Raw genomic sequence first — 25007 nt, 5'->3', positions numbered from 1 at the left:
TTTTTCCATGACAACGAAACGTCGATTTTGTCTATTTAAGTTGAGCATAAAAGGTCCGAAATGTAGTTGTCTTTTTTGCATAGCATCGGGGAGACATCTTCAAGACAGTAACAGGAAAACAATCTTCAAATATTATTTATCAAAATTCCCCGTCACCGCATATCCTCACAATTAATGTTATCCGAAACACAAAAATAATATTGTGTATGTACAAATGTAATTTTAACTATAGTCCTTAAAATATAAGATGATTAGAATGACAGCTGTCAAACTCAAATCAATAGTGATGTGAAATTACTGATCACTGATCATGTACCAATCAAATCGATTTTATCTGTTTTTTCATGCAAACATGAAACTCTGTTTCCGAAAATTGATAAAAAAAAAAACAAAAACAAGCCTATTTTAGTGTGTTGAATACAATTATTCACCAAAAATAAGACATTTATACTTATTTCGTGAACATTATCAAGCGATTTTTTTTTATTCTATCAATTTACATTGATCGATTTGTCCCATCTCAAACTTTTTGCAAAATGATATAACCTTGTAAGAACGTCGTAAATAATTAGGTTTATTTTAGTTTTTTAAAGTTTAAAAGCTGATTTAAAATATATTTATGTTTATTTATATGTCAAGAAATGTATAAAAAAAATAAATTAACTTACCAAATACGAATGGTTTTTTGTGTGTCAATATAAATCACTCCTTGGACACAGTTATATCGTCAGTTTTTCTGACAGCTGTCATTCTAATCATCTTACATTTTAAGGACTATAAATGCAATAATTGATATCAAATTTTCGATTGTGTTTATTTAATATATATACGAGTAAGTACTTAAATATAAAATAGCAAAGCATTGCCGGGTTCAGCTTGTATTTAATAATTCTGAATTTGTCGACCACCGGGAAAATGACCAAACGTCCATTGGATCGGTTTGACCAATCAGCGCTTTTAATTTGCTCCCCTGCGTATGCGCGGCAAAATCTCGTTTTCAATCAAACTTGAATCTTGTATCCCCAATCCATTTCATTTCATTCTGGCGCGAGCGCTCGCGCGGTAAAGTCGTTGCGGCCGGTCTTCGTGACGGATCTCGTGAGTGTAACAATATTGTCGTTATCGGGACATTGCAAAATTATCATAAAAACTGCATAATATTTACGTTAGAACGCCGGTGAAAATATATAAATAAAACATTCGAGCCCCGGAAAGAAAAACAATCGACGGAAGTGATTTTATCGGAGCATTTGACATTGACTTTTGACAGTCATATTTTCGAAAATAGTGCAAAAATCCGTGCGCGAATAAAACATATTTTAAGTGATATCAAAACAGGTATATTTTGACAAATGCATGTTATTTAATTAACGTTGTAAATTGTCGAATTTTGTGAAGTTTTCATAGTATTTTATTGTGATTTTTGTGAATTATCTATTTCACAATCGTGCTTCTTGGAAACCAAATGAAATTTTTCACAAAACAGTGAGTATGAATGCAATCTTATATATTTGTGCCTCTCTTATCGGATTATCAAAACTCTGTGCATAAGAATTTGACATGGTCATAAAGATAAGAAGGTACTTTCAGTAGCGTAAAAAAATAACTGCAAAATTCGCATTTTTAAGAATAATTGCGGCCCCGTAATAATTTTATCTATTTATTAATTTTATACGTTTGTAGGTGTTTTACAAACAAGCGGTATTAATTTATTTAACACGTTACAACAGAGACGAAGAACGTTTTACACAAGGGATTATGGAAGTCTAGGAATTTACAGGGCTTACAACCTATTATTGGCTAGTTTACGAGGCCACCTTACAAACTGTAAAACATTCGTGTTTATTTTTTATTTTATTTATTTATTTAATTTTTTGTACATAATTTTAACTGGACATTGGCGAGCTTATTGCAAAATGGCAATTTCTTCCAACCAAACAATAAAATAAAAGTTTTATTTTTATAATTCAAGTTAAAACCTATTCAATGGAAAATAATGATAAAAAAGCTAATGATATATGAAAATAGAAATAAATGTATTTGTATATAAATTACCTTAAATCAATACGATTACTCAATAAGAAAAAAGAAAGAAGAAGCGATTTAGGAAGAGAAATAAGATGTTTCTTTATTTTTTATTTATTTTTATTTGATGGACTTATGCAGTCCATTCTAACGATGGTAAATACAATTTCTTATAATAAATACAGGCGCTAATAAAATAAACTACAACTAAATAAAATAAAAGCTAGGACAAAAAAATAAAAATTACTACCTCAAGACAAGATCCGGTCTATCTTAGTGAATTTTTAAAACTATAAAGACTTACACTAAGACGTATTTTTTTTAGACGTAATTTAAAAATAGATACTGTAGTAACATCTTTAATGGTGGATAGGAGGTGATTCCACAGTCGAGCGGCATGGAAAGCACGAAATTAAAGATCTTGGGATTGTTTTAGACTCAAAACTACTTTTTGAATCGCATATCAATTAAATTACTTCCAAAGCATTGAGCATGTTAGGTTTCATTATTCGAATGAGTAAACACTTTGATAATCCAAAGACCCTAATTTCTTTATATTATACGTTTGTCAGAAGCCATTTGAAATACGCATCTCAGATATGGAATCCCCAGTATGCCATATATATAACAAGAATAGAAAATATTCAAAACAAATTTATAAAGTACCTAAAATACGAAACCGGTATTTCTTATGTATCAACTCTCACTGCCTCCACCTACCATGGAATCACTTATCTACAATACCGCAGAGTGTGTGCGGACCAACTACTGCTTCACAAAATTATGACAAGAATAGTTGACTGTACAAAACTACTTAGTTTAATAACAATACATATGCCAGCTAGGATTTGTAGATGGTAAAACCTGTTTAATGTACCAATTAGTAAAACATCGCATCTTAAGAATGCTTTTTTTCGTACGACTTTTTCAGTGTACAATACAAAACTTAAAGATATACAAGTAGATTACACAAACATCACTCTGTCAGATATAAAATTTACTTTGTAGACATTATAATAATAAATATGTACATCTCCCTTCCCCTCCTTATACTCCCCTCAAGCATCATTGTCCTAATCCCGCCCAATTTACAATAACTTACTGTTTTTAAAAATAAAAAAAACTTTGATTATTAAAAAATATATGTATAAACTTACATGTATTTATTTAATATGTAATATATTTTATTTACTAACTTTGTATACTTTGTGAAATCTGTTATTAGTTCTAAGTTTATACACTATTTCTGTTTATTTACTATAAATATGTATGTAGAACTGTTGATTTCCCAAATAAAATATACAAATAAAATAAATAACTAAGAATATTCCAGAAACCGCATACGAGCATCAAACAGAAAGCGACTAAACTACTCATAAATGAGTAGTTTTACGTTTTGACACATTATTTTCATTGTAGACGTCGCTCAGTACGCAACTCCTGATTTGAATTCAACTATGCCGTGTTGTGTCCTTTTAAAGTGTAGAAATACTGCTAGGATCTTAAAGAAACAGAATGGGATCACATTTCATGTGTAATTAGCAATATATATATCGTATATCGTATATGTGTATGTCATCACTGTCATACGTATTATTATATAACTTTTGATTCCATTTTCGACATGTATTATAAATTTTTATTATTTTTATTTTTCTATTATTATTTTGTATATTTTGTATATTGTTTTGATTATTTTGCATATTTTTTTGATTACCTGTATATTGTTTTAATATGTAAATAACTATTTTTGATTTTTGATTTATATATCGAAGAGTCCCGACTTAACACGGAATTTTCTAACAAGTCGGGACATAAAAAAAAACATATAATTGTGGCTATGTAAAATTGTGTATTTTGTGCATTAAATAAATAAAAAATAAATTTTTAAAAAATCGGTTAAGAAAATTTCTGCCAAATATAGTGCCTTTTTATTAGATTCGTTGAAACTTATGAACACAAAATAAATAAAAAATGTAGGTACTCGTTTGAAAAAAATTGAATATATGACGTTTTTTTAATCCATTGTATTTTCTTTTCACATACACAACGCTTTAATCTAACACCGATTTAGAATGAAATATAGCACATTTGGTTAAAATTTAATACGACCTGTTTCAAATCAACATCCTGTAGATTTTAAATGTGTTTGTGTGAGTTTTGCGAACGCGCCAGCTCTGGCTAAACAACCAGTATATCGTAGACCTTTGCCTAGCATATTACCTTCTTAAAAATGAACTTCTTCCATCTAAAAGTTTGAGTTTATATGTGAAAGCTGGTTTGAAAACAGCAACCAAGTATGCATGTACAAGTAGTTATAATATGCAGTTATCGCGGGGACTTAATGACCATAGTAATATCAAAAATGCACATTGATTATTTAGATTCGGTGATAGTAAGTAATTACGAAAACGTGCCCAATACTGGTTTAAGCATGAAACTTTTCATTTCTAACCTGCATTGTTGTATTTGACACGCTATTTTTTTCATTTATTTATTATTTTTAAAAAGCCCTCAGGGTTATATTTATATAAGAAATATGATGAGGTCTAATCATGTTATGTCTCGTCTGTGGTAGAGAGTGATTAATTTGATGATTTTTATTTTTTATCACCAAATCAAACAAAGCCCTTTGAAAATAGCTGAACCAGTTTACAAAGGGCTAGCTTAATGATAAATTGAGGATTATATCAAGTAATTTTTTTTATTTTTAATATTATTAAACTTATCCCCACCTATGTAACCTATTTGGCGACGATATTTGCAAGAAGAGGGAATAAGGAAGTTAAGCCCTACGGGAAATTATAAATAAAAAATCTTATCTTCCGCACCGTAAAAATAAGAACGTTAAATTGTACTGAGATGTTTTGTGTAAGTATGAAAAAAAATAAAAATCGATTATTAAAAATGAACTCATTTTAACGATGTCAGTGATGGCACAAGTTATTGCGTATTATACTATTTTTTTAATATGTTATTTATTTTGTCTTTTAATCTGTTTTTTACTATGTTTTTGTTATTACGTAACACAATTTTTTTTTCTGTGTTTTTTTACTTTTTTTTTTACATCGTATTTAGTACGTTTTTTACTTCGTCGTTTAGTTAGTTTTTTGTTTTTTTTTTTACTTTGTCTTTAACTACGTTGTTTACTATGTTTTTTCTATGTTTACTACGTTTTTCTAAAAACATGGTTTTAAAATTATTTATTCTATGTATTGAAAACCTTTTTTATATTTTGACTCATTTATAACGGGGTAAACACCCTAGTTAGACAGTCAAAGCAAATTTGTATAAATGTATAATTATATGGATATGATATGATAAAAAAAATAAAATAAATATATATTAAGGTACTTAAATTTTTTTATCTTTAAATATATAATTTCTCTGTACGTGTGATGTCACCGTACTCCTCCTTAACGGCTTAACCGATTTACGTGCGGTTGTCAGAGAAATATAGATCTTTGCGCTGTGCGTGTTCGTACATATTAAAATCTTCAATCGAATTTGTAAAAAATAAGTTCGGAGCATAAATGTTTTATTCATCGATCTACCAGGGTTGCATTCGAGGAGAATGCATTTGCAAAAAAATGGAAAGATGTTGTTTTTTGTGTATAAAAAAAGTTTGTTTTTGAATGTTTAAAAACAACATTTGTTTTTTGAGGATCTCAATCAGATTCTTTCCTTAAATTACTAATAATTTCTGCCCATTTATTTCTTTTTATTGGATTTTTCGTAATACTAAAATAATATTGAACTCAAATTCATTTTTAAAATCGTATTCCTACATAATTACAACCCATTGTTGGTGAGACGACCGGAGTTTGACGTTTGAAAAAGAATGCCATATTTGAAAAAATATTTATTTTGTGTTTTGGAATTCAACCATTCACATGACCTACTTAAATTCAATATTTTTTTAATATTGTCAATTTTTAGTTTTGTAATTTAATCACAAACAAGTATCTAGGTTCCTACTTATCAATAAAAAGTCTTTTCCAAGGCAAGCCGACGTTCGGGCGGGACAACATCTGTCGGGTCAGCTAGTTTATTATATATATTAAAGACGCGTTTTATCAGCTCTGCATGCTCCTCTGGAGCCAGCGCGATGGTTTGTTTGTTTTGGTTTTGAGTAATTTCCTATTTTTTTATTTTTTTTCTTCCTTTTTCTTGCTAAAGACCTAGGTGGTCTGTTCTCTAAAATGTTCCTCCTCCTGTGAAGTAGATTTCCAGTTGTCTTTCCATTTTTGGGAGGTCTTCCACGGGGGCGGGTCCCGTGAGGCTGATTATGCAGTGCGATGTAAGGGAGTCTGGTGGTGTCCATTCTTTGGGCATGATTGTACCAGTCCCTTCTTCTGTTCTTTTTTTTCATTTTGTTCCAGGGAAATGCAATTACTGCACCCAAAGAATTTGAAGTATATCTAAACTGCATCAATTGGTTAATCTAGTGACCTAAAAACATTTCGAATTATGCTTATCTTTCTGATAAATATTTCAATCTTGGACGTTGGCAATGTACAAGGCGACGAAACGACGAAATTCAAACGATAAATAACGCATTATAAGTCGCCATTATCGAAATCACGATACAATTTATTTCTTCGACAAAACACAAAGAAAAGGTCAAGAGTCGCGTCGTTCCCTTTCAAAGTTCAAAGAAGTAAGGTTTTTAGTACATTTTACCTTCGATACAACACACATTTTCCTTACAATTAATAACTAGAACATTCAGTTTATTGATTAATGTATTTAAAAAATCATAAATGCAAAATTACAAACCAAAATAATAATAATTCAAACAAGCGGAGCAGTGCGGTATAGCAAAATACTTGTAAGGATCTATTGGTTCCTATAAAGGTAATATTCTACCCGCACGCCCGACTTGTGTTTATCGGCGCAGTGGGAATGGTAGAAATACCCGCTACGCCGGCTCCACTTTAAAGGCGAGAAAGTTAGGTATACTTGATTATCTCGACTGAAAATTTTATGTCAACGCTTCAAGATGCTCCAAATAACACACACACATCTTTAAAAAGGAAGATAGGCTGTCGTTTCATTTACGTACACACCTACTCTTGCACAGCTCATATAAGAGACACGAGAGCTTGTGCGTAGGATGTTTTGTTTAGCCAATGAGTTAATAAATTATATCCGTCTTCTTTTCACACATTATTTTTATATCATTGGTGAGCAGAAAGGCGACATTTTCCAATTGTATTTGTGGATTGTTGTTTGTTCGTCGTTCTGCGAATGCGAATATGGACAAATTAATTATATTTTATTATTTATATTTGTCAAATATTTCATTTAAAAATTATGTACAGTATTAGGTTATAATGTATTCCTCACTGGAAAATCCCGTGCCGAAGAATACAGTTTCCAAGTTTTTTGAAAAAAGGACTTTTTTTTATCAATATGCTAATACAATAGAATTCAGAACAAAATGTTTTTTTTCAATTTACGTAATTTAGTCAAAGAACTACTTTATGCAATAAAATTTAGTAAACAAAATATACATTGTACATGCTCTTTCACAAATAAGAGTTTTTTTTTACATTTCATTGATACCTTTACTATAAATTTCAGTACCAACATAAAATATATGCATACAATTTTAATGTTTTATGACAGACATGGGTATAGCATATTTGATAAATATGCTATAAAATTCAGTGAATAAAATTAACTACATACGTTTTGTAAGTTCTTTGACAATGAATAGCTTTTTAAATTTGAAAGATGTACTATCCAATTCATTAAGTACAACATGTTTTTAGACAAAAAAAGGTTTTTTTGTTTTTTTATTTTATTTATTTTTATTTATTAAGGAAAAACAACAGTTGTTATATAAGAATAAAAAAAAGTACATAAATCCAGTTAAAGTTTTTCACAAATATAATGAGAGAACATGATACACAGTAAAGAGAAAAATAATATATTATATGAGACATGAGAAAAAAAAAGAGCTCGTAAGAAGGTTAAGGGATGAGGAAATAGAGTGGAGGAGTGGAGGAGAGGGATTTTCATAATACAGTTGACCAATTAAAAATTTTGATATTATAATAAAATAAAAATAATTAAAGGAACATAAACTTATTACACACTGACAAATGTTTCATTTTACAGTGTTTTAAAAAGTTTTTTTTTGAAGTCACAAAATTTTGTATTGAAAATATCTAAATGGGGACAAAGTAAATTAAATTTGGAGCAGCTACGATAAATAAACGAGTTTTTAAAATATTTTTTTTGGGCAATGAATTATAAAAAAAATGAACTTGTCGTGTTGACTTTACGGGACATTTGATTGAAATACGCTCCAAGAGATATGGACTATCGATAAAATTCTTTAAAATTTTGAAGAGGAAAGACGGATCAGAAATGCTTCTACGTTTAGTAAGGGAAGTTAAACTATGAAAGGAAGAAGAGTCTTCATACGAGTCAAAATATGTAAGAGATTTACGATCAAGTTTTATGTTTTCATTTGACAAATATACAACAAAATTAATGAAATAAGATGTAAATAAACACTTAAATATTTTTTATGACGTGTTACAAATATATTACACAAATACTCAAAGCGCCCTTGAGGTATTATATGACGAAAATGGCGCTTTATAAGTTATCCATAATAATTCTTCCTCTTATTAGATTATGATAACTGGTATATGGTGAGTATGTATTCGAAACTTCATAAAAAAATAACCGATATTTTAGGATGTAAATTGATTTTTCGATAACGATTCAATCTTTCGCTGATTTTTGCCGGCTGTCCTGTTACACTGTAGCAAAGCCCGCATAGAGTGGGTTAATAGGCACACTGAAATATTTTAATTGAAAACGTTCTGTCACTACAAGCAAAGATCTGTAGATCCTTTTATCAAAATGGCCTTGATGTTCTATGTATCTCCTGTGTGATATAACGAAGACCGTCCTAGTTTATTATACAAATATAAAGCATTTACCATAATTATTAGGTGCTGTTTAAATATGTAACAGTATATTATTCATATAAATAGGTATAAAAACAAAATGACATAATGTCAAGGATAATGTTTACTATAATTATTATTAAAACATGACTTTATCTCACGTTTTTCAAAGCGAGTCCAGGCGATCTATTAAAAACGCCCTTTATTAAAAAAAAATAAAATTTAAAATTTTATTTTTTATTATTTGTTATTTTCTTTTATTAAAGAAACATACAGTACAATTGTACTGTAATGAAATTTCATTGTTTTATAGTATGTACAGTTAGACATAACTCTAATGGACCGGTGAAGTTTCCATATTATATTATTATTATATCTAAGGTCATCAATTAACTATTTTTATTTTTTCAAGTACAAAAAAAAGGAAAAAAACATAAATGAAAGTAGTTTAAAAATTAAAATTAGAGTAAAAAAGTTATTAAAAAAGTTTGTAGTTAGTATTTACATAAACGGAAGTAATACAATAATATAAACGTAATTAAATGGTAAGAATTGAAATAAATGAGAATAAAAAAAATATGCTCAAATGCAAAAAAATAACAATTTAAAATAGGAAATACATGTATGTACATGCATATTTTAAGATATTTAAAAGAGAAACGATGAGAAGAAACTTTAAAAAATATAAAAGACAATAAATTTATGTCAATTCAAAAAACACCTTAAAAAATAATGACACATTAAAGTATGAAAAAGTTTGTCGGCCTCGTGGTGTAATGGTCAGCGCGTTAGCCTGCCAATCAGAGGTCTCGGGTTTGATTCCCGACATGGTTGATGTGAAATATTTATTCAAATGGGTGTTTTCACAGTAGAATATTTCATAGTTCCTGGACTGGTACATGAAGCGTAAGACTGATCATCTTTCCTTCATGTAACAAAAATGATCAAGATACGCTGCGATTGGTGTACCAATCAGTGCCCTATGCACCATTCGGTGCGGTAAGGGAACGACGATGATGTTGATGAAAGTAAGAAAAGCAATTTGTTATTTTTAAAAGCAATTCTAAAAGAAATCAAAAGTAGTGTAAAGGTATAAAACATGTCAAGTGCAGCAGAGAAAAAAGAAAAAATAACAAGTGTATCATCATTCTCTTTCCGCACCGAATGTTTGCTTCCTTTTTCCCAAACACGCTCGGTGTCTCAGAATAATAACCTTATAGAGTCGCCCATACGGAGAAAAACCATTATATGATTATTGATCACGAACTTAGCTTCAGATTGCAGCAATACAACGGGCTGTCGGTACTTGCTTTGAGAATTACGAGCGCAAACCGAAACCGTCCATTGCACGTTTGTTGTTAAACTAAAAACTGTTAACTGTATTACAAAATAAAGCCTTTAGAATCATTTTGAAAAAAAACAGATACACGAGGGTAAAGTCGATGGTAAATGAAATGAAATTATTAACATATAAACAAAGAATATTTTACAATACAATAATATTTGTTCATAAAATTATAAACTCTAATAAAAAAACAGAATTTTGGAAAAAAAATGATCGGAACCAGCAAGAACACGATCACAATACTAGAGAAAAGAACAAAATTAGACTTCCATTTAGGAAAAAGGCAAAGTCATAAAATTCAATTTTATTTAAAGCAATTAAAAAGTATTACGAAATGGAAAAAAATGTTTATGAAGAAAAAAACATATCAAAATTTAAAATAATGGTCAAGACATATGTGATAAAAAATTTATAAATTAAATATATTTGCAATGTTATTATTAGAACACACATAACAATATGTATGATATGTGTGCCCTACTTTAAGATTTAAATAAAAATTGAAAAAAAACAAACTAAAACAAAATAAAAAATTTGGAACGCTTTTGTTCTATGCAATAGAGCTTAATGGCATCTCTAGATAATTATTACTCTGAGAGTGACACAGTGATATATGCTATGTTATTTCAGAAAAAAATAAAGACTAGATTACACGATTTCGTTAACTTTCAGTTGAGATATTGTTTTTGCTAATAATAAATATGCTAGTCTCGTGGGTTCGTGTGTAACTGCTCTCATGTAAAAATGACTTTTTTTGAGTTTTGCCAATATTGTTCCAGGGGTACGATTTAATGCTTAGAATCTTGTTCTGTATTGTAATCTGTATAATACAGACGTAAATGATGAGTTCTCAAAACTAAATCTATATATGTGAGTGAAAGACAAATCTACGCTTTGATAAACTGTAAATAAAAAAATGTATTAAATTTTCCCAAATTGGCAGCCTCCATTTTTGGCATGCAAAATATAGCCCTCGGCTAGTCGGTTTTTCATTGTAATTCGCAATAAATCAACAAAAAAAATAACACCTTTAAAGCGAAAGTAGAAATTATTCTAAAAAATCATTGTTGGCGTTAAACGATCTTTTGAGGAAATAATTGGCAATAATAGAACACAAGGTATCCGCCGGATATTGAGCAACAATACGGTTTTTAGCCGGATAGTTACATTAGGCCGGATAGTTACATTAGGCCGGATAGGCCGGATACCGGATAGTTAGCGAATATCAGTTTTATCTCTAGTAATAATCCAAAAAAAAATATCCAAAATAATATGTATTCCTATGATTAGTGATGTCGTTTTCGAAAACTCTTCGTTCAAAGTTAAAAACCAATTTTTATGAACCAGCTAATTAAATTGATATATAATACCTGTACTGTCTTGACACATTACACATTTTTATTTATTTAAAGTTGGCATGCCCTCGGGCACATTATGTTTTTAATTTAATTGTTGTATTCATGGTATGCTTTAGACATTGTCATATTATTATAAAAAGTCATTCAAAAATATTTAAAGTTGTTAGCGACATGTTTTCAAAACTTCGTAAGCAATTTATTAACTTTAGCTACACGGAGCAAGTATTTAAAGGTTGTCTGTACTTTCATTTTAAACAAACATCTTTAATTGAATTACGCCATTATTTAGGTAGGTATTTATTTATTTTGTTCACTAACGCCCAAAAGGCATTTACAAAAAATAAAAATGAAATACATGCTAACATACTAAATAATAAACACAGAATATACAGAAAAAGTTTGTGAAATTAGTTAAAAAGGATATGATAAAAAGTTTTACAAAGTAAAAACAATAATAACAAAGGTATGCAAGAAAAAACAGTGAGCATATAAACAAAAAATGCAAAGATATAAGCTTATGAAATAAATTATGTAAAGCAAACAATAAATAAAGTGTTACGGTAAGCAAGAAAGACATTTTTAAGTTAAATTAATAAACAAGCAAGCATATATTATCACGAAAAAATAAGAAATAAAAATATGTATCAATGAAATGCGTATTTGCCAATACTAAAATGCAATTTGATATAATAGTGAAAAATAAAAAACAAGTATAAGGTAATAAAAATAAACAAGTACGTATTTTTTTTTTAATTTATGAAATTGAATTGTCAATAATAGTTTGACGAGCAGCTACAAATAAACTTAATATTGTGGACTTATAAGATGGTAAAGAATTGGACAGAATGTCTGCAGCCGTTCCATAAGTGTTACCTAACCTATGCACTATGCAGTCTCGGTATCAATGAATTGTTTTGTTGGTTGGAAGAAGTACTGGAGCAATGAAACAATAAAGTACTCCTAGTGTTGACAGCAGGTACTCTAAAATTAATCAATTCAAGTATTTTTGGTGCGTCAAAAAGAGAGTTTACAATTTTATACAGTACAGTACAGTTTTATAGGTATGTTTTTATGTTTAGTTTATTTTGGCATCAATAAATAATTTTCCGTTTTTGTTGGAGATTCCTAAGTTTGCTTCTAATACCTTGATAATTTACATTATAATTTTACAATAATAATAATAATTCTATGTGATATTAAAAATAAAGAAATTACAAAAAATAGAATACTTAAAACATTCTTGAAAAAGTTAAAAAGTTTTTCATAAATGATAAAAAAAAAATTACAAAACAAACTGATTTATATTTAAATTTATTTCAACAGAGAGGGAAAACATTTTTGAGAAGGGAATATGGAAGTCTAGGCATTTACAGGGCTTATGACCTGTCATTGGCTGGTTTAAGTGGCCACTTTACACACTGTGTAACATTCACCATTCTGCCCACGTTTGAACATCCACATTTTCTCAACTCTTCCATCTGTTGACTTTCGTGAAGTAAAAGAGCTGAAACCTTTATCACGTGAGTGAGATTCATCCGGCTGAACCAAATCACCTACTAGGCAACGCCTGAAAACAATTTTCCAATTTTTATACTTCTTCTTTTACCAGGTAGTAATTCAACAATGTTTGTTGTTATATACAGAGAATAAAACCAATGACAGAAATAAAATAATTTAAAAAATTAGCACAAAAAAAGTCTACAACAACAACAAACCATCTCGCCGTTTCCCCATGAGGGTAAGCAGAGATGATAGAACGCCCCATCCTTCTATTTTTGCATACATATCTCGCTTCCTCTACATTCATACATCTTCTCATGCACGCGCGCCGATTTTTCCGACTTTTGACATGTCCATCTTCAAGTATTTGTTGGATTTGGTCATGCCATGTCTTTCTCGGTCTTCCCTCATTTCTGCACCCATCAAAATTCGCATTGTAAATATTCTTTGCCGTTCTTTTGCAGTCCATTCGCTCTGCATGTCCAAACTAGCGTAAAGCTTTTTTCTTGATTTTGTCGATAGTGCCTATCTCAGCATTACAATGTGTACGGTTCTCGACATTTGTGCATCTGCCGTACATAGTTTTAGCACACTTTCGCCTGAAAGATCGCATTTCGACAGCATTCATCCTACCTTCATCCCTGTTTTTCCAAGTTTATTCTTCGCTCCCATACATCAGAGTCGGGACTCTATTGTGAACGTCTTATTTATACTATATTTATTTAAAAAGGGTGTTATCACCCTAGAATATTTCATAGTATCTGGACTGCTACCTGAAGCTTAAGACTGACCATCTTACCTCATGTAACAAAATAATAATCAAGATACGCTGCGGTTGGTGTACCAATGCAGTGCCCTATGCACCATAAGGTGCGGAAAGGGTATGATGATGATAAATTTTGCCTCTTGCCAGTGGCGTCTTTGATACCAAACTTCTAGTGAAGCTCAGATTTTAAGGACAAGTATAATATGCGTAAATATTAAATAGGTTACCTACTACCAGCTGAGACAAATTAAATGCATACGCAAAAATTTGCTGGTTGATGCCGCCCGTCAATTAATAAATGCGTTTGTACTGTCTAGAGTCGATTATTGTTATGGTATCTATGCAGGTCTACCAATGAACAAAATGACTCGCCTACAATCTGTATTGAATGCCGCAGCGAGACTTTTTTTTTGAATCTCTAATTTCAGTCATATCACTCCACTACTTCGGGAACTACACTAGCTACGTTTTCCACAAAGGGTCGAATACAATTTCTGTTGGCTTATGTATAAGTCACTGCACAACTCTGCTCCGAAATATCTAAGGGAACTATGCATTCCAGATGAACTAGCTGACAGGCGTCTCACGCTTAGATCAGCTACGTCTACGGCGAGAGGAAAAGTTATTATACCTCTACGCAAACAGCGCACTAAATTTAGTGAACGCGCATTTGCGGTTGCAGGCCCTATGGCATGGAATGCTCTCCCAGCAGAGGTGCGAGGCTGTGAAAGTGAAGTGATGTTTCAGAAAAAACTTAAAACCCACTTGTTCTCTAAATCATTTGAATAAATCCGTAGCACGTGACAACAAAATAAATTGTTTTTATTAAATTACAAATTTTAAAGCTTCAATTAAATTAATTTAACAATAGAATCACTATGTAAAGCGCCCTTGAGGTATTTTATTACGAAAATGGCGCTATATAAGTTATCCATAATAATAATAAAAAGGTGTGCCTATAGTAAATAACACAGTACGGACCATGTTTGTAGGCATCTTTGAGCATTTTTATATTGGTTGCTAGTTTTTTATCTTCATAATGTGTTGATATAATGCGAATTAAAAATAAAATTTGGTACTGGTAAATAGCAATAATTTCTTCTCCTTCGTCCCTGTCTCTTGCGACAAACATTTATTTGATAAGGTTGATTTCAGTGCACCGTTAACTCTATTCCAAGCACTCACCTTCCTTTCAATATCTTTCTCAGTTATTCCATCCCTAGTAAACTATTTTCCCAGGTACACAAATTTCTCCAATCCAAATTCCAAAAACTTAAACCAAGTAAATAAAATTACACAGTATAAATGTATATACCTCCTATAAATATTTGTATCCACACAACAAAATGCAATAAAGGATATCAGTTTCATAATGATAATTGCCTTCAAATCACTGGAAAAAATAGCATTAAATATTTAGGCATTATAATTAATAAAAATATAAAGTGGAAGGAGCAAATAAATATTATTGTAAATAGAATGAGAAAACTTATATATGTATTTATTAGATTAAGGAATATATAAACCATTGAAAAAAAAAAAAATCAATTTACTTTGCATTCGCCCAATCCATATTACAGTACGAAATAATCGGATGGGGTGGTGCTTTTAAAACAAATATTTTACCGGTTGAAAAAATACAAAAATTAATTATAAAAGTTATTTTGAAAAAACCGTCTACTTTTCCCACTGTTCAATTATTTAAAAAAAAAAAGATTTTAGATATAAAATTGCTATATAAAAAGAATTGTTTGCTTCAAATACATAAACATAAAATAAATAGTAGTATTTCTAGGTCTCAAAACGTAAGTACGCGACCTAGAACAGGTGGTAATATCTTAATTCCTAAATTAAAAACAACTACTGCACAACATCATTATACTTACAGAGGAATATTTTTCTTTAATGAAATGAACAAAGATAATAAAAAGTGCAGTCCGGAATACAATATATTTAAGAAAGAAGTAAAAAACTACATCTATAATTCTTCTTTATGTAACACTGATTGAAAACATCGTTTATGTCTTTTTTGTTAATTAAAATTAATATATTTATGTTATTCTAAAAATAATATGATTAAAAGAAAATAATCTATTGTAATCTATTGTATAAACAGACTACAAAGACAGCAAAATAAAATATTAAAGTTAGTATATGACCTTCTTTATCTAACAGCAACTAAAGAACTTTTTGAACAAACTAAACAATTAAACGTAACTGAACTTTTTAAACTAGAATCTTTAAAATTTATTCATAAATTAGCCACTGATGTAATTGTAGACGAAGAATTAAAACTTGAAAAAAATTGTAGTAAACATGAACACAATACGAGAATATCAGAGAAATATCATATACAATCTTTTAAAACGAGAAAAGGACAATCGAGACTTATAAACCATGGACTGAAATTATACAATAAACTACCAGACAAAACTAAACAAAAGACTCAGACAACCTTTACAAAAGATGTTAAAAATATTATTATTAACAGTAGAATGTGAATTTTAAAAGTGAAAACATTTTGTTAAATGTATGTAACCCGTAAGGGTTTATCAATAAAATTTAAATAAAAATAAAAAAATAAAATAAAATTTTTTTAAAAAAAAGACGTCACTCCCCATTATGTACACAAGAATTGTTTATTTCTTTTAAGTAATGGGAAATGTCATGTAAATATATGTATTTGATTAATGTAAAAAATTGTATTTAGTTGTAATATTATATTTTTATTTGTTATTAATAAAAAACAAAATATATATATATATATATATATCATTGTATAGTTGTATTAATTTCATTAATTTCGATTCGACTTTTGTATAAACTCAATATATGTTGTTTTTTACTTAACTACGACAATTCTATCGGATGTGCGCTATGTATCTAATCGGTGTAGGAAAATATTTGCCGAGATGTTTCTTGAAGGTTTTTGTGGTCTCCATACAGAATTCTAAAGAAACGTCTCAGAAGTTATGAATACCATATTCGGATAGTGTTTGCCGAGCACCATGCTCTCTTATTACTGTTTAAAGAGTTCTTTTCACGACTTGTGACTTGTGACTTGTGACTAGCTTTTTGAACATTTCAAAAAACATGCATGAGGTTTTGGATCATCTTTGTTCGAAATATGTCACAGGCTGAATTCTATATTTTCGAAGGGATGGAGAGGTATGTTTTGTTTATTTTATTTTTATTGCATTTATTTGGAAATCCAACAGTTCTACATACATATTTATAGTAAATAAAGATATAGTGTATAAACTCAGAACCAATAACAGATTTCCACAAAGTGTACAACGTTAGTAAAGAAAAAAATAATATATATAAGTTTATACATATAAAAAGTATATTTTCATGTACATATATATTTTTTAAGAATCAATTTTTTTTAAAAGAGCAGTAAGTTATTGTAAATTGGGCGGGATTTTATTGATTTATTTAATGCTTACAATTTATTTATTTATTCATTCAAAATTATACTAGTTTAAATATCAATGAACTTATAAATGCTTTTTAGGCTATGCCCGTATCAAGCCACAGTAAATAACATTGAAAATACGTAGTAAAATTATTTAGATCAAATTATAATGACAAAGAATAACAATCTCAAAAAGAAAGGTGCATGTAATAAATAATAAAATTCCAAAGAATACAATGCAAAAAAGATAATCAGAAATAATTTTTAAAATATAAATTATACAAATATAGAATCACACATAATCAAATAAACTAAATAATGGTATTATTAAAATCAACAAAATAATAGTAAAATATAGTAGTATCAAAAAAAAAACAAAATAAGAGTATCATTGAAATCAACAGAAAAAGAATATATCTATAAAAACAGAATTGAAATGATAATTGAGATATATTTTCTAGAAACTCACTCAATACTACAGTAAGAAATAGGAGCAATAAATCATGTGCCAAATAATAGTACGTTCTAAATTAAATTATACAAAAATACATAATGAAAAAAACATCAAAATATCAAGATATATACAAAAAAAAATACACAATAAACAATCCACAATTCTATCATAATCCTATTTTTTTTTTAATGTTTCACTTGTTTGAAAATTCCGTGTTAAGTCGGGACTCTTTTATATTTACGAGTAAATTAAAACATTTATATACATATTAAACAATATAGAAAAAAATCTAAATAATAATAAAAAAAATATAAATAATAAAATTTTAAACATATCAAGAAATGGAACGCTGAAAAGTTATTAAATAATACATAGAAATATGTAATTAATGTTTTATAGTAATTTTATAATTCAATTCGGTAATTAATTAATAGTAAAAATAATAAGAAAATAATAAAAATACAAAGTATTTCAATAAAGCAATAATAGTAACACATCCATATGGTAGAATATGTGATTTAATAAACATAATAATAAATAATTTTATGCTTCGATTAGCAATAGTTAAAACATATATTCACAAATTATTAAGCATCACTTTTAAGTTTATTCAAAGATGATATACATATCATTGCAATCAATTTCTTTTCATGTTCCCAACCGTATCACCAGAAGTCAAAATCTGCTATTTATAAAATCTTCTAATAACAACTTTGGTTTTTATGCCCCAATGTCCAGAATGTGTAGATTAGTCAATTCATCAAACGACTTGGAATTTTTTGGGATAGATCTTCCGGCTTTTCGTAGATCTCTTCGCGACTAAACAGTGTGGGATGAAGTTGGATTGGCATGGTTTAGCTCAAAGTTTTTGGTCTTTCGTTTTTTTGAATATATTGTATACAATTATTGTTTTGCCCTTGTTTGTCTTTGCTAAATAGTTTTAAGTTTTTTTTGTTCAGTTTCTTGCATTTATGTTTCTTCATGTAACTGTTGTAATTGGCTTAGGCCGTATATATATATAATAAATAAATAAATATTATAAAGGTATATGAATAATAATGAAAACAGCAACGATATTATATATTTATTCCTGAAACAATCTTATACAGTGGTCTCTATCCCTCGATAAAAACAAATTATGGATCTTCATCTTAAATATAGACGTTGTTTTGGAGAACTTAATATGTTCATCCAAGTCGTTGAACACTCTTGGAGCTATATATGAAAACTGTCTCTTAGAAAACATCGTACGTGTTCTCGGTATTAAGTAGTTTAGGTTACGCGAAAACCTCGTACGGGCATTCTGTTGGGACCTCCTTCCGTAGTCGCCTGATCAGAAAATTGTCAATACTCTCTTGATATAAATTTGTCGGACATCAAGTATCTTTAATAATTGAAATAATGGTACATTTGGGTAAGTCGGAGGACACCGAAGCATAACTGTAAGAATTAGCTTTTGCGTCTTGATTAGGGAGGGGGCTCATGACAATTGTCGAGCTACCTCCCCAGCCAATTATGCCATAGGCAACCACCGACTGGAAAAATGCAAAGTAGACATTTTTGAGAAAGCCAGCGTCCAGGATGTTTCTGAGTGAGCTAAAGACATGACACAGTTTACTGAATCTAGATACCAGTCTCCCATCGCAAATTCCTGTCAATTACAATGCCTAGATATTTTATATTATCAACTGGTTTCAATAATTGACACGAATTTCTAGAGTCAATATGTAGCTTTTAACTGGCTTCAGGTGGTGACTCGTCCCTTATACTAAATCTTGTAAAAAAGTGATCTTGGGATAAATTTTGTGTTTACTTCCAAAATATTGCCTTAATTAAAAAATAACAGTTAATCCTACTATCAGGATTTGTGCATATTCGAAAACGGTCTGGCATTCAATTAATCCGGATAGTTAAAATTTTATGTTATTTGTATAAATATTTAAGTATCACTGTCGGAAACCAATTGTTAAACTCATCGATAAATGTATTTTATACATATATTTTGCTTTCTGAATAATTGGAGAATACTCTGTTAATTTTACCTTAGCTTCTTAAAACAATTTATTAAGGTAAGCCACATTTGGTGTTCGAAAACAGTGCCCTATGCACCACATTGTGTGGATATGGGTACGATGATGATGATATTTAATAATAATGATTACATGTATATTGAAGCCCCAGACGTACACTGTGGAATGTCCAAATCGGCCATTTTGCAGGAGAGCAAAAACAAACTTTTGAAAGTTTATTAACACTCGTTAATTATGTATATTTGACATTACAATACCCAATATTTACTTTTAATATTTGATAATTTGTCTGCTAAACTATGAAAAGAGTATTGTAGAATCATAATTACAGGAGCGTTATTTTAAGAAAGAGAAAACAAATGGGTTAAACTGTATTCGTACCCCAAAAAAGCCAAATTTGTTAGACTTACGACAGTGTACTTCTACGACATATTTATACAAAATCCATGTTAATGTCGGTAAAGGTTCTTGTTTTACTCACTAAAAATAGATTAAATCCACACATCCGTTTATAAATTGATATTGATGGTTATAGGGGTGGAACAAGTTAGTAATATTATTAAGCTTTTTCTAAATTGATCTATGACGAAAATCAACAAATTGTAGTAGTGCTTTTGGGTACCTTCTAGTAGATTTTAACAATATTCTTGGACAAGAAACAAACATTTATGTAGTACATGAATATTGTGTGACGAAAAAGTTTCTTAATGTACATTTTTTTTATTATCTAATATTCATATCAGCACGGCCATTCTAGGGCATTAAAAAATACCAAAAACAAATGGTAGAAATGAAATATTTACAACCAAAGTATTATTCTTAAAAAAAGAAGAAAAAATGTGTTTCCATAAAAAAAGGGTTTGAATTAAAATTTTTAACACGATTGTTGAAAGATATTTATGCTATGATATTTCGGAAAATATTTAAAGGTAGGTGGGCACAATCAAGTTAACTTTAAATTGAGATTTCATTTTTGCGAATAAATAAATATGCTAGTCTCGTGGGTTATCAATTTTATTATTTTTTCACGCCCATAAGGCTTATACATACATAGAAGATGCGAGTATAGAAAACATGAGTATATAAACAACATAAAATTAAAAAAAATACAATATAAAGCAAAGAAAGGTACAACAGTGTTTAGAAGTAAAGTTGGTATAAAAAAAGATGAGTTCATAAACAATATAAATTTTAAAAATACAAGAAAAAGAAATAAAAGATAGGAACAAGGTTTAGAAGTATAGTTGGGATTAAAAAAAAGATGAGTGTAGGTATAAACAACAAAAATTTCAAAAAATACAATATAAAGAAATAAAATATAGAACAGTGTTAGAGTATAGTTGGTTTAAAAAAAAGAATCTATAGAGGCTAGATATTAAAATAAAAAAATAGATAAACGAATAAAATACACAATATATGAAAGAAATACCGTTTAAAAAGTTTAAAGCAGCTAGGTACATAATATTATAATACAATATAGAACGAACCAAAACTGTACAATTTAATACCAGCTGAATATCGTGAAGAAAAAAACCTAATTTCAATTTTAAAAATTGTCAAAAAATTATTAAACAGCAAGTGAAACTTAAGTGTATAAATATATTTTATTCTTTAATTATTATTAAACTATGTACTTACTTATAAATTAAAAAAAAAAATGTAATGTAACCCGCAGACAAGCTTCGGCTTTGCGGGAACAAAAATACAATTTTGTATGTTACTTATTTGTTAAAATGAATAAAACTTAATAAAAAATAAAAAAAACATATACATTGGTTTTTAAATTTACAAGACTCACGTCAAAGACATTAATGTTGTTAGCATATTGGTTTGCAAGCTCATGCATCCGTACTACTGGTGAATGCGCGCTGTAATTGGTCGGTGATGGACCGCAGTAGAACAGATATTAGTTAAATATGATAGTCTGGTAGCGCGGGTTTATGTGTAACTGCTCTCATGTAAGAATGAGTTTTTGTGAATTGTGCCAATATTGTTCCAGGGGTACGATTTTATGTTTAGAATCATGTTCTGTATTCTAATCTGTATAATACAGACGTAAGTGATGAGTTCTTAAAACTATGTATGTGGGTGAAAGACAAATCTACGCTTTAGTGTTTAGTCGTAGGCGAATGATTAACTGTGAATAAAAAAACGTATTAAATGTTCCCAAATTGGCGATCTCCATTTTTGGCACGCAAAAAATAGCTTACGGCTAATCGGTTTTTCATTGTAAATCGCAATAAATCAACAAAAAATTTAACACCATTAAAGAGAAAGTAGAAATTATTCTAAAAAATCTTTGTTGGCGTTAAACGATCTTTTGGGGATTAAATTGGCAATCAATCACCAGTTTTAATCAGTTTGAATATTGTATACGTACTCGTATATATACGAGTACAACAGCAATCTAAGTCGATATATGGTTACAAACTACTTGCCAACTGTGACGCCATATTGAAAATTTATCGAACAAAGAACGGATGATTTAAAACATAGTAACACCCATAGAATTAAGAATAGTCCAAAAGCATCAAACAGAAGGCGACTAAACTACTCTTAAAGGAGTAGTTTTAAGTTTTGACCCATTAGTTTCTTTGTAGACGTTGCTCAGTACGCAACTCTCGATTTGAATTCAACTATGCCGTGTTGTGTCGTTTTAAAGTGTAGAAATACTACTGGGATCTTAAAGAAACAGGATGGGATCACATGTCATGTGTAAGTAGCAAATTCATGTGTAAGTAGTAAATGCATTACTTAAAAATTTAATTACTTTTCCATCTGTCAGATTATCGAAGAAAACAAAATAGCCATTTTGTTAGTGTTGCCAGGGTAGTAAAAATTTTTACGCTCTTTGCTCATGTAATGAGAGAACTAACGAAAATTGGACCTCTCGGATTAAACAACGCCGTGGTAGACATTCGACAGAAATTGTAATTTTTTTTACCCATTAATACTAAATGCACTCTCGTACAAGCATTTTTATTTTTTAATGCACAGAATACACAATTTTATCATAGAGCACAATTATATTTTTTTATCCCGACTTGTTAGAAAATTCCGTTTTAAGTCGGGACTCTTCTATATATAAATCAAAAACTCTTATTAACATATTAAACAATATACAAAATAATGAAAACAATATAAAAAATATTAAAAATTAAATATAAATATTAAATATTTATACATGTCGAAAAACGGAATGCAGAAAAGTTATGTAATAATACATGGCAAAATGTTATTGAAAATTGATAGTAATATTATTATATAATTCGGTAATTAATTGATAGTAAAAATAAATACAAAATAATACAATAAAGTAATAATAGTAACACATCTACATATATCATATATAATATATCATATATGGTAGAATATGTAATTTAATAAACATAATAATAAAGTTAAAATGTATATTTAGAAATAATTATGCATCACTATTAAGTTTATTTAAAGATAATATACATATATACGTATATGGATAATAATAAAAATAGCATCGATGTTATATATTTATTCCCGAAAAATTACTACTACCCATTTTAGATTATGGTGATGTTTCTATGACTGATATAAGCTGTGAGCAACTCGATAAACTTGAATGACTTCAGAATTCATGCAAAAGGTATATTTTGGTCTTAGGAAATATGACCACATTTCTGATTATCGTAGGCAACTGAAATGGCTCAAAATTAGACAGCGGAAAGACTATCACTCCCTCTCACTTCTGTCCAAGGTACTTCATAGTCTTAACGCTCCTATGGAAATTTTTCAACGCTTATTAGTTCATGGTTTACCTCTTCGTTCTTATTCTTAAAGCACTCTCTTAATACCCATCCACAATTCCCCTTTCTTCTCTTACCCATGTAGTGTCTATACCGCTCGACTGTGGAATCATCTCCCATCCACCATTAAAGACGTTACTACAATATTCCTGTTTAAATTACGGATGAAGAAACATCTCTTTTCTCTTCCTTATTTTCTCCTCTTTCCCCGTTTCCTCCTTTTTCCTTTTTCTCATTGAGTAATGGTATTGATTTAAGATAATTTAGACACAAATATATTTATTTATTTTTTGTATATCTTTAGCTTTTTATTTTTATATTCTATTGAATATGTTTTGTAACTTGAATTATAAAAATTAATTAAATTAATTAATGAAGTTTGTTGAAATCAATTGCCATTTGGCAATAAGCCTACTAGTGTACAATTAACATTATGTACAAAAAGTTTAATTTTTTTTTTTTTAATCCACCAGTGAATCTCATCTTGAAAATGCACATTCTCCGTGAGAGCTTAGTACATAAATTAAAATATATAAAGCTCCGTGCGATAAAGGAAGTATGTTTCTATAGTTTTATCTATACAGCATAACACATTGTTTAGATTTGTTGCAAAAGAGAGGGAAACCATTTTGAGAAGAAAATATGTAAGTCTAAAATAACTCCCTAGGGAGGAGGTCCAACCTGTCTTCAAGCATTTGGACATACTCAAAACATTGTTGAATAAACTTACTGGTATAAGAAGTATAAAATTGGAAAATTGTTTTCAGGCGTTGCCTAGTGGGTGAATTGGTTGAGTTGGATAAATCTCATCCATATGATAAAGGTTTCAGCTCTTTTACTTCACAAAAGTTAACAGATGGAATACTATAATATAAATAAGGATGTTTAAGCATAGGTAGAATGGTGAATGTTTTACACTGTGTAAAGTGGCCACTCAAACCAGCCAATAACAGGTCATTAGCCTTGTAAATGGCTAGACTTCCATATCCCTTTTCAAAATGTTTTACCTCTCTGTTGCAACAAATTTAGATATAAATAACTCCCTACGGAGGAGGTCTGCAAGCATTTGGACATGCCCAAAACATTGTTGATAACAAATTGTGTTGATTGTATAATTCGCTCGGTACTATAATAATAATTTAGTACTGGTTAGTTTAAGGAGTTAAGCTTATTATTCAGACTGCATCGTCACGCGAATATGTGTCAATTGAACAATAACACGCATCATACAGTTCAGTGGCAAGAAACGCTTGTCCATTTGGCTGTTATTATGTAAATATGTTATTAAAACAAAATTGAATGAGAAATAAAAAACAGACGCGTCATTTCTCTATCCGCACCCAATGGTGCATAGGGCACTGCAATGGAGCTTCAAACCGCTTTTTTTGTGTATTTTTTAA

General features: G+C 29.4%; 1 protein-coding gene across 1 annotated transcript in view; it reads left to right on the top strand.

The window, feature by feature from the left end:
• The first annotated feature begins 1039 nt into the window (after positions 1–1039).
• LOC148280499 (uncharacterized) overlaps positions 1040–25007 on the top strand; it is a 215475-nt gene continuing 191507 nt past the window's right edge. Inside the window, exon 1 of the mRNA XM_088228285.1 lies at positions 1040–1485. The gene's annotated coding sequence lies outside the window, so the exon portion shown is untranslated. The remainder of the gene's footprint in view (positions 1486–25007) is intronic.

This window comes from Micrasema longulum, unplaced genomic scaffold, assembly GCF_059751315.1.
Source record: "Micrasema longulum isolate JH-2025_06_02 unplaced genomic scaffold, ASM5975131v1 h1tg000575l, whole genome shotgun sequence".
NCBI classification, from domain to species: Eukaryota; Metazoa; Arthropoda; class Insecta; order Trichoptera; family Brachycentridae; genus Micrasema; species Micrasema longulum.
This window is presented reverse-complemented; position numbering and strand designations above follow the sequence as displayed.